The 15,430-nt window shown below is 43.9% G+C and overlaps 1 protein-coding gene across 10 annotated transcripts in view; it reads right to left on the bottom strand.

The window, feature by feature from the left end:
• KIF3B (kinesin family member 3B) overlaps positions 1-15,430 on the bottom strand; it is a 58,778-nt gene that overhangs the window by 28,231 nt on the left and 15,117 nt on the right. For 2 of the 10 annotated variants that reach the window (XR_009596097.1, XM_012189031.4), the window contains exons 1-2: positions 10,214-10,303; positions 8,873-8,996 (exon numbers count right to left, since the gene is read on the bottom strand). The exons of 2 other annotated variants lie outside the window; for them this stretch is intronic. The gene's annotated coding sequence lies outside the window, so the exon portion shown is untranslated. Of the gene's footprint in view, positions 1-7,350; positions 7,413-8,872; positions 8,997-9,938; positions 10,304-15,430 lie in introns of those variants that run through there. 6 more of the 10 variants (XR_009596098.1, XM_042230015.1, XR_009596099.1 and 3 more) reach the window with 4 other exon arrangements.

Raw genomic sequence — 15,430 nt, 5'->3', positions numbered from 1 at the left:
CATTCCACTATTCGATTTTTATGTATGCTTCAGAGTTTCCAAAATGGAAGAAAAAACAGATTGCCTTCTGACCAATGGCACTTTTTTTTTTAACTTTTAAGAAAATTTTAATTGTGGTTAAAAAAAAAAAACCCACCTTATTATAAAATGTACCCTCGCAACCAGTCTTAAGTGTACAGTTCAGTAATGACATTCACAGTGTTGTGTAACAGATCTCTAGAACTTTTTCATCCTGCCAAACTGAAACTCTATACTATCAAATAGCAACTCCCCACCTCCCTGTCTCCCAAGCCCCTGGAAACCACCATTCAGCCTCATGGTTCATCTGTATTGTAGCATGTGACAAGATCTCTGTCTTTTATAAGGCTAAATACATCCCATTGTAGCATATACCATATTTCCTTTATCCACTGATATGGCCATGGACATGCGGGCTACTTGCACCTCTTGGCTATTGTCAATAATGTTGTAGTGATGATAAGTGTACACAATGACTTGTCCTTTTAATCAGCCAGCCAGGCAGCTGGGCAAAGAGTCACAACAAATTCTGTATTTGAAGGAGGGAGGTGGCCTGGAATAACAAAAAAGAGGTTCAGACACACCAGGGATTGAAACCCAGTTCAACCATTCCCAGCTCTGGGACTCCATGCAAGTTCCCTCACCCCTCTGAGCCTATTTCCTCCTCTGCAAAATGGGACTATCATGAATGCCTGGCTACTTGGGGTTGTGTGAGGATCAGAGAAGGACAAGCATGACGATGCCTGGCCTACAGGAGGTGCCTCTGCCCTGACCCAATTTATGGGAGTGAAAAACCTTGGAGATTGGAGAGAGAAGCAACATGGCAGACTGAGATAAGCAGCAGCAAAGTAAGCAAAAACCAGGGCGACCTGGCTCCAAAGTTCATGGCCTTTTTTCCGCACCAGCATGTCCTAAATGTCAGTCATCTGACTTCACAGTTTTTGCCATATCCATACACTACCTGTACTATTACTGAGTTAAGGTTTTGCATTAAATCTACTTTTAACACACATTTCTTTTTATAAGAAACTTTCTATCACTACCATAAATGGAAAACCAGTATCACTTGTAAATGGAAGGTAACTGAAAATAAATATAAGGGCACACAATAGTGTTACTAAATTCAAACTAAATAACTATAGCTTATCTAAGGCCCCAGAACTGATCTCCCTTGGTTAGAAAGGGAACTCAGCACATGTTAAGGAAGACTGGAACCAAATACTCTTCTTGACATAGTCAGAAGAGCCAAAAGAGTTTCAGAAGGAATAACTCTCACAGTGTCAACTCAACAGAATTGAGGATGTTGTATCGGAGTGTCACCTAAAATCCTCCCCCATCCCACCTCGTTTAACTTCTAGAATCTAATGCCATCTAAATCCTCAAAATCAGAGTCCCATTACCAACATCTCTAGTGATTCTCGTGTGTACATTCATGTTAGAGAAGCTGCACACACACGCTACCTTTAGAGTAAACAGTTTCCAAAGCTGATCAAACAGAATATCCCATAAATCACAGGGTGTTTCAGTAATATAATGAATTGGCTACATTTTAAAAATTCCTCTCTGGAAGTCCATCACAAATATCATGGTTCACTGCCTGATTCCATAAAGACATGCTTGCTCTCACAGCTCATCCACTGCACAAAACTGGTAACGTACATACAGTATTTCTGGTTAATGTCACCAGCCAATAGTCTATTCAGAGAATGAAGGGTTTAAATGTTAAAGTCTCATGTTCTGAGTCCTATTCACAAGGAATACTGTACCAAAAAGAAAAACAGGGACTTCACTATAGTCCAGTGGCTAAGACTCCATGCTCTCAATGCAGGGGGCCCAGGTTCAATCTCTGGTCAGGAAACTAGATCCCACATGCCACAACTAAGAATTCCGCATCCTACAACGAAGATCGGAGATCTGTGAACTGCAACTAAGACCTGGTACAGTCAAATAATTAAATAAAAGAAGAAAGAAAAACAGATTAAGGAGACAGCAAAGAAGGCTGACAAAAGTTATTAAAAGATATCTTATGGTATGTGAATTATATCTCATGACGATTTTTTTTTAAAGATATTTTTAGAGGGTCCTAATAAAATTTTAAGAAGGAAAAGGTACAGTTTTCCTTTTGAACTACATAAAGTTCTAACTTTCCCTAAACTAATTTATTTAGAATTGTTCTCTTATGAGGCTGGCAGAGAAGCAAAGATGCTCACCACAGCACTATATGTGATTATTAAAAGCCAGAAACATCATCAGCGCCCACTGCTAGGGAAAGTTTACTAGTTCATAATTACTAAACATGAAAATACGGAAAAATGGTTACGAAATGTTAAATGAACATCTCCAAATGCAAAACTGGAAATACACTTTGAGAGCAACTATCTGAAAAGACATCTGCAAGTGGACCAGTAAGCTGAAACTGAATCAGAATACCTTTTTTAAAGGTAATCTCTCCCCACTAAACTATTAATGGCTGCCTTTTCAACTTTGTTTAGACACTATCTTGTTGAAAACATTATTTAGGAGGCTGCCTTTACATTTTTTTTTTTTTCAACAAGGAAAGGATCCAGTTTAAAGAAATCACGAGGGGACTTCCCTGGGGGTCCAGTGGTTAATTAAGACTTTGCCTTCCACTGCAGGGGGTACGGGTTCAATCCCTGGTCCGGGAAATAAGTTCCCATATGCCTCCAGGTCAAAGAACCAAAACATAAAATTCAGAAACAATACTGTAACAAGTTCAATAAAAACTTTAAAAAAAAATTATCCTCGTTAAAAAAAAAAAACAACTTGGCCTTCCCTGGTGGTACAGTGGATGAGAATTCGCCTGCCAATGCAGAGGACATGGGTTCGATCCCCGGTCCGGGAAGATTCCACGTGACATACAGCAACTATGAAAGCCCGCTGCCTAGAGCCTGTGCTCTGCAACAAGAGACGCCAGCACCGTGAGAAGCCTGAGCGCCGCAGCTAGAGAGGAGCCTCCGCTCTCAACGAGAGGAAGCTTGTGAGCAGCACAGAAAACCCGCCGCAACCAAAACATTGTTTTAGTTTTAAAAACATCATCAGAAACATAAATACAAGTTTATGCAAAGATAATCTTTAAGATGTCCACTGTAGCATTACTCATAGAATTAAGTACTGAAACCAGCCTAAATGACAATGATTAGGGAAATAGGTAAGAACTGCATATCCATGAGATAAAACACATTTAGGAATGCATTTTCCTTTGGACAGTAAGATGATTTAACAGTAGTCATTTCTGGGTGAATCTTAGTTAATCTTTTTAGGATTTTCCTCACTTTTCCTCAGTGGAAATTATTTTTATAGTCAGGGGGGAGAAATATTTTTTTTAAATGCTGACAAAATTGAAGAAATAAGGAGGGAAAAGCACCATGTATTTCTTGGGCTAGAATCTGTCCTGCTATTGCAGACCTTGCAAAACCAGTAACTATTTCCACCAAGAACTATCTTCTTGCGGTTATCTTAAGTAACTCAAGCTGACGTTTTATCTTATCTGCATGGAATCTTTTATGATTTACTAGCTAGACTTTTTTGCTTAGGTTATTGAAATGTGTTATAAAGTAATGCTTACTACAGTCCCCTATGCAGCTGGAGACAGTACTATGAGATTTAGCCTCTGTTTAATTTATATCACACACGAAAGCCTCAAAGCAAGTCCTTCCAGAAACCAGTGCTGAAGGGGATGTTAAGGACCCCACGGTGGGTAACAGCATGTCCAGTCTCAGCTCCGAAGAATCTATTACAATTTCTATTTCACTTGGACCCACTTCCATTTATATACTATGTTCAAATATGACAAAATGCAACTGCTGCAAATATCTTGCCAAAAATTATAAAAATAAAACCACACCCACCACAATTATCACTGATGCTCTCTAATGCAAACTATGACTTAAATAAACCAGCATGCTAAAGATAGATGTGCCTGTGTGTGAAGAGCTCTCCGTCTGCTATCAGTGCGACAAAGTGAGGAGACACAGTGTGCCACCAAGATTAACTGAGCCTTAACCAAGAACATCCCAAGCAGCAATGCAGATGTCTGTGCTGATAAGATGAGCTGATGGTAAGGATCTCTGACTGCCAAGACAGAGCTCTCAAAGCCCCACCCTGGAAGGCCTGGGAGAAAGCATTGCATCAAGTCACCAAGGAAAAGGAAAAGATTACCCAACTCAAAGCTGTCTTTCAGGCAGTGCTGGAAGAGCCTTGAAAGACGATCCCATGTCCATTTTGACTATACAGATCCTGAGGGCCAAAGACGCTGAGTTACTTGCCTTGGGTAACACAGCAAATGGCAGAATTGTGCTGATAATTCGTCTCCACCCAGATCCCACTGCCTTTTCACACCAGAATTTCCTGTGATGGTACAGGCTTTGATCAAGAACTCTTTCTAAGATTGCGGAGATAAGGGCATATTGGAAGGAAAATCCCACCCAGCAGACAGGGAGAGCTGAGGCTCAACAAAGGGAATCTTTTGCAATTAGTCCTCGCTGGTGGCACAGGACTTTAGCCAGCTTCTCCTCATTGGTACTGATGTTATCACCAGAATCAAGAAGCAGTTCAGGCCTGAATGACTCAAAATACAAGCTCACAGTGCCTACCCGCTTCATGTTTCAGGCCTGAGTTAGAGCTAAGAAGAGGGAGAGGTGGCCTATCTCACTAATCAGGTTATCTGTCTGATGCCTGTCAGTCAAGTAATTGACACTCAGAATTATATTCAAACACCAAGGGTTTTTCCCCTGATTTCTTCAGTCATTCTATGAAGTCACTTTTCCTTCATCAGCACTTGAAGTTAGTCACCCGGGTACAAAAGGGAAAGAAAGGCCTTTGACGAGACGTCAGGGAGGTGCTGCCCATCTGAAAAACAGATGAACAAGGAGGGGCTGGAAGGGCAGTGGACCTGGAGTCAGCAGGCCTGAGTAAGTTATCTGACTTTCTGTGCCTCTACTTTCCTCTTCTGGGAAATGGGATTCATCACAGTACTCAGTTACCAGGCTGCTGTGAGGACTAAACGAGACAAGGCGTGTAAAGAAAGGACAGCATTTGGATCAATAAATGTGAGCTATTCCTGTTACAGGCATACCTTGGAGATACTGCAGATTTGGCTCTGGACAACTATAATAAAGCAAATCTTGGAATAAAGCAGTTCACACAAAGTTTTTGGTACCCCAGAGTATATAAAAGTTATGTTTACACTATACTGTTGTCTATTAAGTGTGCAAGAGTATTATGTCTAACAAAACAATGTAATTGTTTAATTAAAATGCAACTGTTAATTTAAAAATACTTTATCGCCCCCAAAAATGTTAACTATCACCTGACAACGCAGGGTTGCCACAAACCTTCCAATTGTAAAAAATGCAGTATCTGTGAAGCACAATAAAACAAGGGAAGCCTGTACTTTTATCATCATTACGTTTGGTTAAGTCCTAGTTTTGTGACTTATTACTGAAGAGATGCATCACCAGCTTTAATGTACCCAGAAAACACCCTGGGGGCACATCTTGGTAAAATGCAGACAGGTTGACTATATCTAGACATAAACTCTACATTTCTAATAAGCTCTCAGGGCACATGGGTGCCTTGATCATACAGAACAGCCTTGGACCAACAAGGACCTACCTAGCCCTGCACCTATCAAGTATCTAATATTATTGACCAAAATGAATGCCCTCTCAATGCTTCGTCTGTAAACTAGGTAAAATACATGTGCCACACGGTCTCAACTAACTAAACATCAGTACACAAGAATGTGGAGGAAAGAGCATTCTAAACTGAAAACAAAGCTAGACAAGCGGAGGTGGTAAATTATTAGTCTTACTATTCACAGTGCTGAATCTACAACATTGTGAAGTCTAAATTTACCGAGGCAGTTATTAGCATAAATGAAAAGAAGGCTCAAATTCCCTTGCTCAGAAGAGATACTCCATTCAAGGATGCTCTAGGAATTCTAGCAGAACACAACAGCTTCTCAAGGGATTCCCAAATCAAAAGCTCTGAAACTTTAGAAATGTCATTCGATGGCCAAGAAAGAACCACTTTGGCAGGCAGACTGTGGCCATTTGAGGCACTGAACTTCACAAGTGATTCCATTCTGTCTCCCAGAGTTGGCCAGCCTTCCCCCAGGAACCTTCATCAGCAAAGATCTTGAGTTAGGACAGCAAAGCCAACAGCAATGAAACAGATGGGCACTGCTCTGGCACAGCCCGCACCTGCCACTCCACAAGCTGGCAAAGAGCCAGACTTCAAGAAAAGTAGGGCTTCTGATGTCCTGGAGGAGGCTTCAAACAGACACACCTGGCTGTCTATCCTGTAGGATCTCTTCCCCAGAGGCTCTAAGTGGGATGTTTATACCTTGTGCCTCTCCTCCAAGGGTTCACAGGAACCAGAGCTAATTCTTCCACACAGGGCACCTTACCAAAAAGCTGTCTTATCATTTTCAAGGCAGATGGCACCACCAACATCTACCTAATTGATCAGGCCAAAAACCCAGGAATCATCTATGATTCCTTGCCCTCAACCACCATCCCGCTGGTTTCACCTCCACGACACATCCCCAATCCATCCTCTTATACCATGTCTACTGCCAACACCCTAGAAAGCCACCATCACCTCTCACTTGGCCTCTGAACGACTGTGCAGGCTGCCATTCTTATACCTCTTAAAATTCACTGGCCACAGAGGCCAAAGTGAGTTTTAAAATACACAAAACAGATCATATCACTTCCTTCTTAAAGCCTTCAATGCTTTCCCATTGCTTCTGGAATAAAAGCCTACCTCCGTGCTCTGGGCTACAGGCCCTGCACGACCTGAAGCCTCACCCCCACCCATCCCCAACATGTCCACTTGCTCCGGCCACTCTGAGTCTTCTTTTGGTTCCCAGAATTTACCAACCTTATTCCCACCTCAGAGGCTTTACCCCTGCTCTTCTGCCATTTTCAAATGGCTGGCCACAAATCTCAGCAAAAATGTCATCATCTTAGAGTAACCTTCTTGGACCACCCAGTTTAAGTGGCAGCACCCCCATGGAGAAGTTACTCTCTACGACACACTGTTTTACTGTTTTCAGAGTACCTATTTCCATTCATTTACCGGTTTCTTCTGCTGCTGCTGCCATTAGAATGGAAGCTGCATGAGAGCAAGGACCTCACCTACCTCTCTACCGTAATCACAGCTCCAGGCTAGAACTGCACCGGACACACACCACGTGTCCAGCAAGTGAATGAAACTAAGCCAGTAGGGCGAGAGCACTGAACTTGGAGTCAGAAGGCCTGGAGGTCAACGTGAAATGGGCCACCTACTAGCAGCCTGGCTTCTTACCTCAAGTCCCTCGACTGTAAAATGGGAATCTCAATCTGCACCCTCCTGTCCTCACAGGGCTACTGAAAGACCAAATGAGTGGAGACACGTTTAGGCATTCTTATAAACCATTAGGCACCATAAAGAGGGCACTGTATTATAAACCAGCACAACAGAAGGTTCTTTCTCAGAGACCCATAAATCAGTGGATAAAGGGCGTAGAGGGCAAGCCAAGACTTCTAGCCCAGGCACCCAACAGAAACCTAAGGACACAAGAGATGTGAATCCACACCTTTACACCAAGGAGGGGAAGACACAAGACACGAACTCACTTAAAGACATCAAATTCAATTCAAATGCTAGCGATATGCAAATTAAGCTCCGAGGTCCTTGAAGAATGTGGAGTTGGGGCTGTTCTCCACATGCCCCACATGCTTGGCAAATAGGGATTTGGTAAACAGTTACTGAACTGGGAGTTGGATAACCAGACCTGGCATCTGACCATCAGCTTTCGTTTTTCTTTGCAATCCATTCTGACATGGGATTACAGGTTCCTGGGGTAACCCTGTAACAGTGACATTTATACCATACTATGACAGCTACTGTTTCATGAATTCAGTGACCTTGTGAAGTTGACAAGACCTAGTATCATCAGCATATGCTTTAATTTATTCATTCACTAACCATCATTAGAATATAAAGCATCAGTTCAGTTCAGTTTTAATTCAGGTTATTTAGGCAGCTGCTGCTGCTGCTGTTGCTAAGTCACTTCAGTCATGTCCGACTCTGTGCAACCCCATAGATGGCAGCCCACCAGGCTCCCCCGTCCCTGGGATTCTCCAGGCAAGAATACTGGAGTGGGTTGCCATTTCCTTCTCCAATGCATGAAAGTGAAAAGTGAAAGTGAAGTCACTCAGTCGTGTCTGACTCTTAGTGACCCCATGGACTGCAGCCTACCAGGCTCCTCCATCCATGGGATTTTCCAGGCAAGAGTACTGGAGTGGGGTGCCATTGCCTTCTCCTTAACATAGCCTAAATAACGATAGCTAATGTTTACCAAAATTGCCAGGCACTTCACATGCATTAGGCATAATAAATCTTCACAACAGCCATGGGTGGTAGATACTATTATTACCCTACTTTTCCAGATGCTGAAACTGTAGCACAAAGAGGTAAAGCAAATTACTCAGTGGTACACAACTTAGAAGCAGCAGAGCCAAGATTTGAAGCCAGGCAGCTTCATTCCATGCTTTTAAACCACTAGCATGCCATCAGAATTGCACAATAGCACTAAAAGGACCCATTAGCTTACTCCTCTCATTTTACAGAGGAGGGGTCAGGAGGACAGAGAAACCCCTTTAAACATTTCAACTCTGTTCTGAAGTTCACGCTTTGGATGGTATCTATTTAACTGAAGCTTTATGTAAGATCTTGTTTCCTTGTCAGTGGAAGAAAAGCCTCTAGCCACAGCAGTCAGAAGGAACAAAAGAACCACTGAAATATCAGAGATATCAGGGTACGGAGAAGAAAATACAGGATTTACCTGGAAGTGTGTCCAGCTCCATCACTTAATAGGTATAAAATTCTTAGGCAAGTCATTCACTTTTCTTAGCCTCAGTTTCCTCATCTTCGAAATGGAGATGACATCACCACCTACCTGGCAAAGTCTATGTGAAGATTAAATGAGATAATATACCTGAAAAGTGCTTCTTAATCATATATAGCTGACCCCAGTATTTGTGGGGAATTGGTTGCAGGAGCCCCGGTGGAAACCAAAATCCATGGATGCTCAAGTTCTTTATACATAAAGGTGAAGTACATAACTTTGTTTAAAAAAAAATCGCATCCACACAGTTCAAATCTGTGTTGTTTAAGGGTCAGTCACACTTGGAAATAGCTATTACTGTTTCAAGAACTTCTCAAAAGACAGAAACATAACTCTTTGTCTTCTGGAAGAGTCAACAAGACCTAAATAAAAAAATAAAACCATAACCTCAACTATCAACAAGGACTTGACCCTAGGGTTTCCCCCACCAGGACTATTTTGCAGAAATCCACACCACCTCCCTTGCTCTTAGCAGAATGAAGAAGTAAAACCGAGGAGGGATGTCAACAAGGGAGGAACATCACTGGTGCACTACACACCTAAACCCTACCTGTCTCAAAGTCAGCCCCTCCAGGAAGCCTTAGCCAAACCACCCCACATGCCTCCTAACAGCTTGCTGAGCACTTACTACGTGCCAAGCTACTTGACATACCCATCTTACTGGATTCTCACTGCAGTTCATTAATGCATTTTACAGATAAGAAAAGAAGGCTCAGAGATTAATTTGCCCAAACCAACACCATTACTAAGTGGAGATGCAGAGTCTCAAATCCAGACACTCGGACTTCAAGTTGGACTCTTGGCCCTTCTCCTCCCCACTGAGGGAACTTCCAGCATACACGGCTCAATATCTTAAACACTCCGAGCAGCAAGTGTTAGGACCCCACTGGGCAAACAGGTCAACTGAGACCAAGAGGGAAAGGGACTTGCCCAAGGTCACACAGTGAGCCAGGGGCAGCGCCAAGATTTGGACCCCAAGCTTTCGCTTCCCCACCTCCCTTACCGCTTCCCCTCTCCCTCCCGCTTCTCCCCAGAGCTCCGTCTCTGACTTCCACCCCTCGCGGCCGGGTCTGGGGTCGGGCCGCACTCCCGCTTGGGGGAGAAGGGGACGAGGCCGTCCGGACTGCCTGAAGATGCCCAGGAGGCAGGGCAGAAGATGCTCCCGCTGCCGGAGCTGCAAAGCCTGTCGGTGGTGCCGCCGCGGGCCTCCAGGGGAAGATACCATGCGGCGGAAAGACCGGCCCTGCCCAGCGGCCCTGCGGCTCCACCCCGACTCACCTGCAGCCCAAGCTGAAAGCGGGCGGCTGCGGGGGCGGCGGCGAGCCGTGGGCTTGGCCGTTGGCTCAGCCGTTCCCCGCTGCCCCGGATGGGGAGAGAACGAGGCCGCTCACTTCCTTAGCAACCGGCTCGGCGACCTACTTCCTTAACAACCAGTGTCAATTTCAATAACTTTATTGAGACACGAATGACGGTCATTGACAGTCAGGCACGGCAGGGAGAGGCCGGGCCCGGCCAGGTACTGGCCCTTAGTAGGTACCCAAGACCCTTCGGTCCTTTCACCCATCTAAGGGGGTGTGAGACGAGCGATACACGGTCTGACTCCGCCTGCTAGTATCTCGTGCCTCAGTTTCTCCATCTGTAAAATGTAACGCACTGGCTTTGTTGTGTCCTTTGGCTTTTTCTAAAGTGCTTTCATGTCTCAAACTCCCATTTAGAGTCCAACAGACCACTAAATCGAAAATTCAGCAATCATTGCTGTCCCTTCTTTCTCCTTCACATGCCCCTCCCACCCCATTAAGTCAGTCACCATGTCTCTTATTTAGAGTGTGTATGTGCGTGCGTTAGGCGCTCAGTCGTGTCCGACTCTGCGACCCCGTGGACTTGTAGCCAGCCAGGCTCCTCTGCCCGTTGAATTCTCCAGGCAGTTCTCCAGGCAAACTCTGGAGTGGGGTTGCCATTCCCTTCTCCAGGGGATCTTCCTGACCCAGGGATCAAATCTGGGTCTCCTGCATTGCATGCAGATTCTTTACCGTCTGAACCAGTACCTCTCAAATATTTCTCCTATCCATCACATCAGGCCAGGCGTTGTCCTCATCTCTAGCCTGCCTGACATAGTTAAGCTCTACTTCTACTCCTGTGTCCAGCCCTGACCTCCCAATCTATTTTCCACAAGGTGGCCAAAGTGATCATTTTAAAACATAAAGCAGATTGGGTCACATTATGCTCAATACCATTTAATGGACTTCCATTTCTTTCAAAATCAAGGCCAAAGCGTTTACTACTTTCTACAGAATCAGTAAAACTCCCTTCTAGCCACATTCACCTCTAAGGCCAGGTTCCATACCCCCTCCCCTAGGAACTCGACCTGCTGTTACCCACTGCCACATGCTGTTATATCTGCCATGCTTAGTAGGTGCTCAACAAGTATGTGAGGTCCATACATGCTTAGTCATGTCCAACTCTTTGCCACCCCATGGACTGTGGTCTTCCAGGCCCCTCTGCTCATGGAATTTTCCAGACAAGAATACTGGAGAAGGTTGCCATTGCCTACTCCAGGGTATCTTTCCTGACCCAGGGATCAAACCCTTGTCTCAAATGTCTCCTGCATTGGCAAACGGATTCTTTACCACTAGTGCCACTGGGAAGCTCTGAATACCTGGAATGTTCTTCCCCACCCTACAGCATACCTTTGTCTAACATGGCAAATATTGCTACTTGCTCCTCTCACATTATTTTCTGGCTCCTAAACACACAATTAGACAACATTTCCCAGCCTTCCCTGTGGTTCAGACCAAGTTCTGGCCAAATGAATATGATGTGTGCCATTCTCAGGCCTAACCCGTAAAAACCTCTCATATAATTGTTCATACTTCCTCAGCTTTAAGGTGAAGGGCTTTAAAGGACTTGAAAGTGAAGGACTTCAAGGCTCTAGGAAATGGCTGAGTTGCAGAATAGGAAGAATCTGGATCAATGAGACACTTCTTAGTAGACAGCTGTCCAAACTAGACAAAAAAATAAACTTATGCTAGATTCTGCTACTGAGGCAAGGGGAATTTTTGTTACAGCAGTTAGCTGGCCCCAACTAAGATACCTGACTCTGAATCATCCTTTGGGTCCTTACTTACTTCCCTTCACATGTTAACCTACTCTCCGTGCCTACCCAGCATTATTCAATATAGTTAAGTCCATGAATCATGTTTACCCTATAATAACTACAAACACTGTTTCTACTGAACCCAATAATGTGGGTTTATGTTTTATTTCTTCCACACTTTTTCATTTGTTTCCTTTGCAGCTATTGCTATTTTTTCTATATGTCTTAAACTTCTTTAGAAATTGTGTCTTGACCTTCTATTAGAAATTGTGTTTAATGGACTGAGCTAATTTTCTCATTGTTTTTCTCTTTCATTCCTCTTTTTCGGCTTTTTTTGTTCTACTCTCTGGGAGATTTCCTCAACTTTAGCATCCATTTCTTTTAAGAAAGGATTCTGGGCTCACCTTTCAGTTATCAATATTCCTCTCTGCAGACGTTAGATCGTAACTTCCTCCTCCTGTTTAAGTCAGTACTTCTCCTCTGTCTCTGTCTGCCGTAAGTCTGCCAAAATTTCTGGACCACTGTTGTCTGCCTCCTCTTCTATTCACATTGTGGGCTGATACATTTTTTATTTCTTACTGTCATATAAGCAGGAGTCAAGGAGAAAAAAAATCAATCAATACTAGATGTCTATATTTATAATTTTTAAAAAAACAGGTACATAAGGAGTATAAATAGCTAGTTCAGAGAAAGGGTATAGAAAACATGGCTTTCAAACCTAGAAAGATGCTCTGCTCACTCATATTAAAGGAAATGAAAATTAAAATAACATTGAGATTGTTTTTCACTTATCAGAAAGAAAAAAAACTTTGATAAGGGCCTGTTGATGACAGCCTGATCTTGCTTCTGTCCTTAGCAAGCTATATAAAACTGTGTAGAAAAACAGGATTAGTAATAATAGTACTAAAGTGTAGGGTGATCATCTCATCCTTGTTTACACAGAACTTTTCCTGTTTGCTATCAGTCACAAGTCCCATCTCCCAGGGAATTCCCTGGCAGTCCAATGGTTAGGATTCTGAGCTTTCGCTGCCAAGGAGGTTGGTTCAATCCCTGGTCAGTGAACTTAGATCCCATAAACCACACAGCATGGGGGGAAAAGTCCCATCTCCCAAGAAAGCTCTCAGTATGGTGGGGTACTATTTTGATATATTACTTATTATGTTTCCATTTGCTTTCACACTGTGACCCCCTTTCCACCCAACTTAGACTTTGAGACAATTATTGCTCAAAAAAGAGTTGCTTCAGGAGAAAAATAGGGAAAGGATGTTCTGAATTCTAAAGTCCTGGAGAGAGGACTCACGGCATGGAAGAAAGTCAGAGCAGGGCTCCCAAGCTTCCAGTTCTGGAGACTTGCTAAGTTTGAGGAAGAAAAAAAAGGGTGACAATGCAACAGCAAGAAAAGAGGCCAGTGGGGCCGGGATGAGTGGGTCCTGATATGGAGATATCATGTGGACCCAAGCAGAGAGCCCTCCGCTCCAGCCCCCCTGCAGAGCAAACTCCAGCCTAGAAATGATCTGGTCTAATTCCAGTGAACGCCACTGTGTCAGTTCATTTTAAGCAATAGTAATCAACTCTGGCTGATGATAAGCAGAAACACAATTCATTAAATAAGAAGTTCAAGGACTTCCCTCGTAGTCCAGTAGCCAACACCCTGCACTCCCCAAGCAGGAGGCACAGGTTCAATCCCTGGTCAGGGAACTAGATCCCACATGCCACAGCTATGAGTTCACATGTCACAGCTAAAACCCAGAACAAACAAATAAATAAAAATAATTAAAAAAAAAAAAAACAAGAGAAGTTCAAAACTCATCAGGAAACTTCTAGAAGTGAACAGGAATGACAAGACCAGGTCATGTGACACCTTATACTATGGAGTCGTCTGGTGAGGACATTGGGTACCAACTTTCACCACAGATATCTGGCCATGGGCACTACCTCAACATCATTCTCACCTACCCTCCACATGAGGTTTGCTGGCAGTCTCAGCTTCTTTGTAACCCAAGCTCTGATTGGTTGAGTCTGACTCACATGCCCATCTCATACTTGCAGTGGAAACTATAAAGGCAAATACCTGGCTTTTGGCTTCTATGGTGGGAGAAGACTGCCTTCATTTACAAAATGAGAATTCCTTGAATATAAGAAAGGGATTCTGTTGTTCAGTTTCTCAGTTGTGTCTGACTCTTTGCAACCCCGTGGACTGCCGCACACCAGGCTTCCCTGTCCTTCACCATCTCCCAGAGTTTGCTCAAACTCATGTCCATTGAGTCAGTGATGCCATCCAACCATCTCATCCTCTGTTGCCCCCTTCTCCTTCCGTTCTTAAGCAAGAAAAAATCCGATTATAATCAGACATCTTATCAAAGATCTCCATCAGTCCTCCTCCTCACTGTCACTCAGTGAAGACACCTCTCCCCAGCAGCCTCCATGCACCCAGTAGCCACCTAGCTGGAACGAAGCTCAGTGTGTCGTGAAACTGCTCAGTCCCCATCTGACTTGTCTTGTGAAGACATCTCATTTTAATGGCCAGGAGCATCATGAATCCCCTGTGCCAGAGGAGGGCACTGGGTAGCTAGGGGTTGGGGGTATGAGGACACAGATCCGTGGGCACCTGTCCAGGGTGGAAATGAGTGTAGTCAGATTGCAGTCTCTTCCCAAACCAGGAGAAAAACAAAACACAGCCCAGAAACCCATGGATAATTTTATTTTGCTCTCACCCAGGGAAGATAACTTCTGAAAGACTCCATACAGGGTTGACAAATGGCAGATGGCTGGCTCCCCTTGCAAGAGTAAAAATCACCAAAGTTCCTTTCTTTTCTTGACATTCTACAGCAGTGCTATCCAACAGACCTATATTTGATGGTGTCCAATACAGCCACCAGCCATGTATGGCTATTGAGTGAGATGTGGCCGGTACTACTGAGGAATTGAATTTTATTTATTCAACTTGAATTAAATTAAGTTTATATGGCCAGGAGTGGGTAGTGGCTACCGTATTGGATAGCACAACTCTGGGATATGGAAAATGACAAGCATGACTGTGGGGTCCAAATGGCCTTGGGTTTGAATCCCAGTTCTACCTCCACCAGATAGCCGAGTGTCCCAGTATGTCACATTATCTCTCTGGCACTCAGTTTCCTCATCTGAAAAATGGGGCTATTAATGCCACTGCTCAGGTTTATTGTGAGGATAATGGACATACAGAACGGAACAGTGCTCGACACTTAGTAGGTGCTCCAAAAAATGGTGACTCTCTTTCCCTCCTTTATTGAGTGAGGGTCATGGCTTCCTCCCGGAGAAGGCAATGGCACCCCACTCCAGTACTCTTGCCTGGAAATTCCCATGGACGGAGGAGCCTGGTAGGCTACAGTCCACGGGGTCGCTAAGAGTCAGACGCGACTGAG

Source organism: Ovis aries, chromosome 13 (assembly GCF_016772045.2).
Source record: "Ovis aries strain OAR_USU_Benz2616 breed Rambouillet chromosome 13, ARS-UI_Ramb_v3.0, whole genome shotgun sequence".
Classification (NCBI taxonomy): Eukaryota; Metazoa; Chordata; class Mammalia; order Artiodactyla; family Bovidae; genus Ovis; species Ovis aries.
Note: the sequence above shows the minus strand (reverse complement) of the source record. Positions and strands in the feature narration are given on the sequence as shown.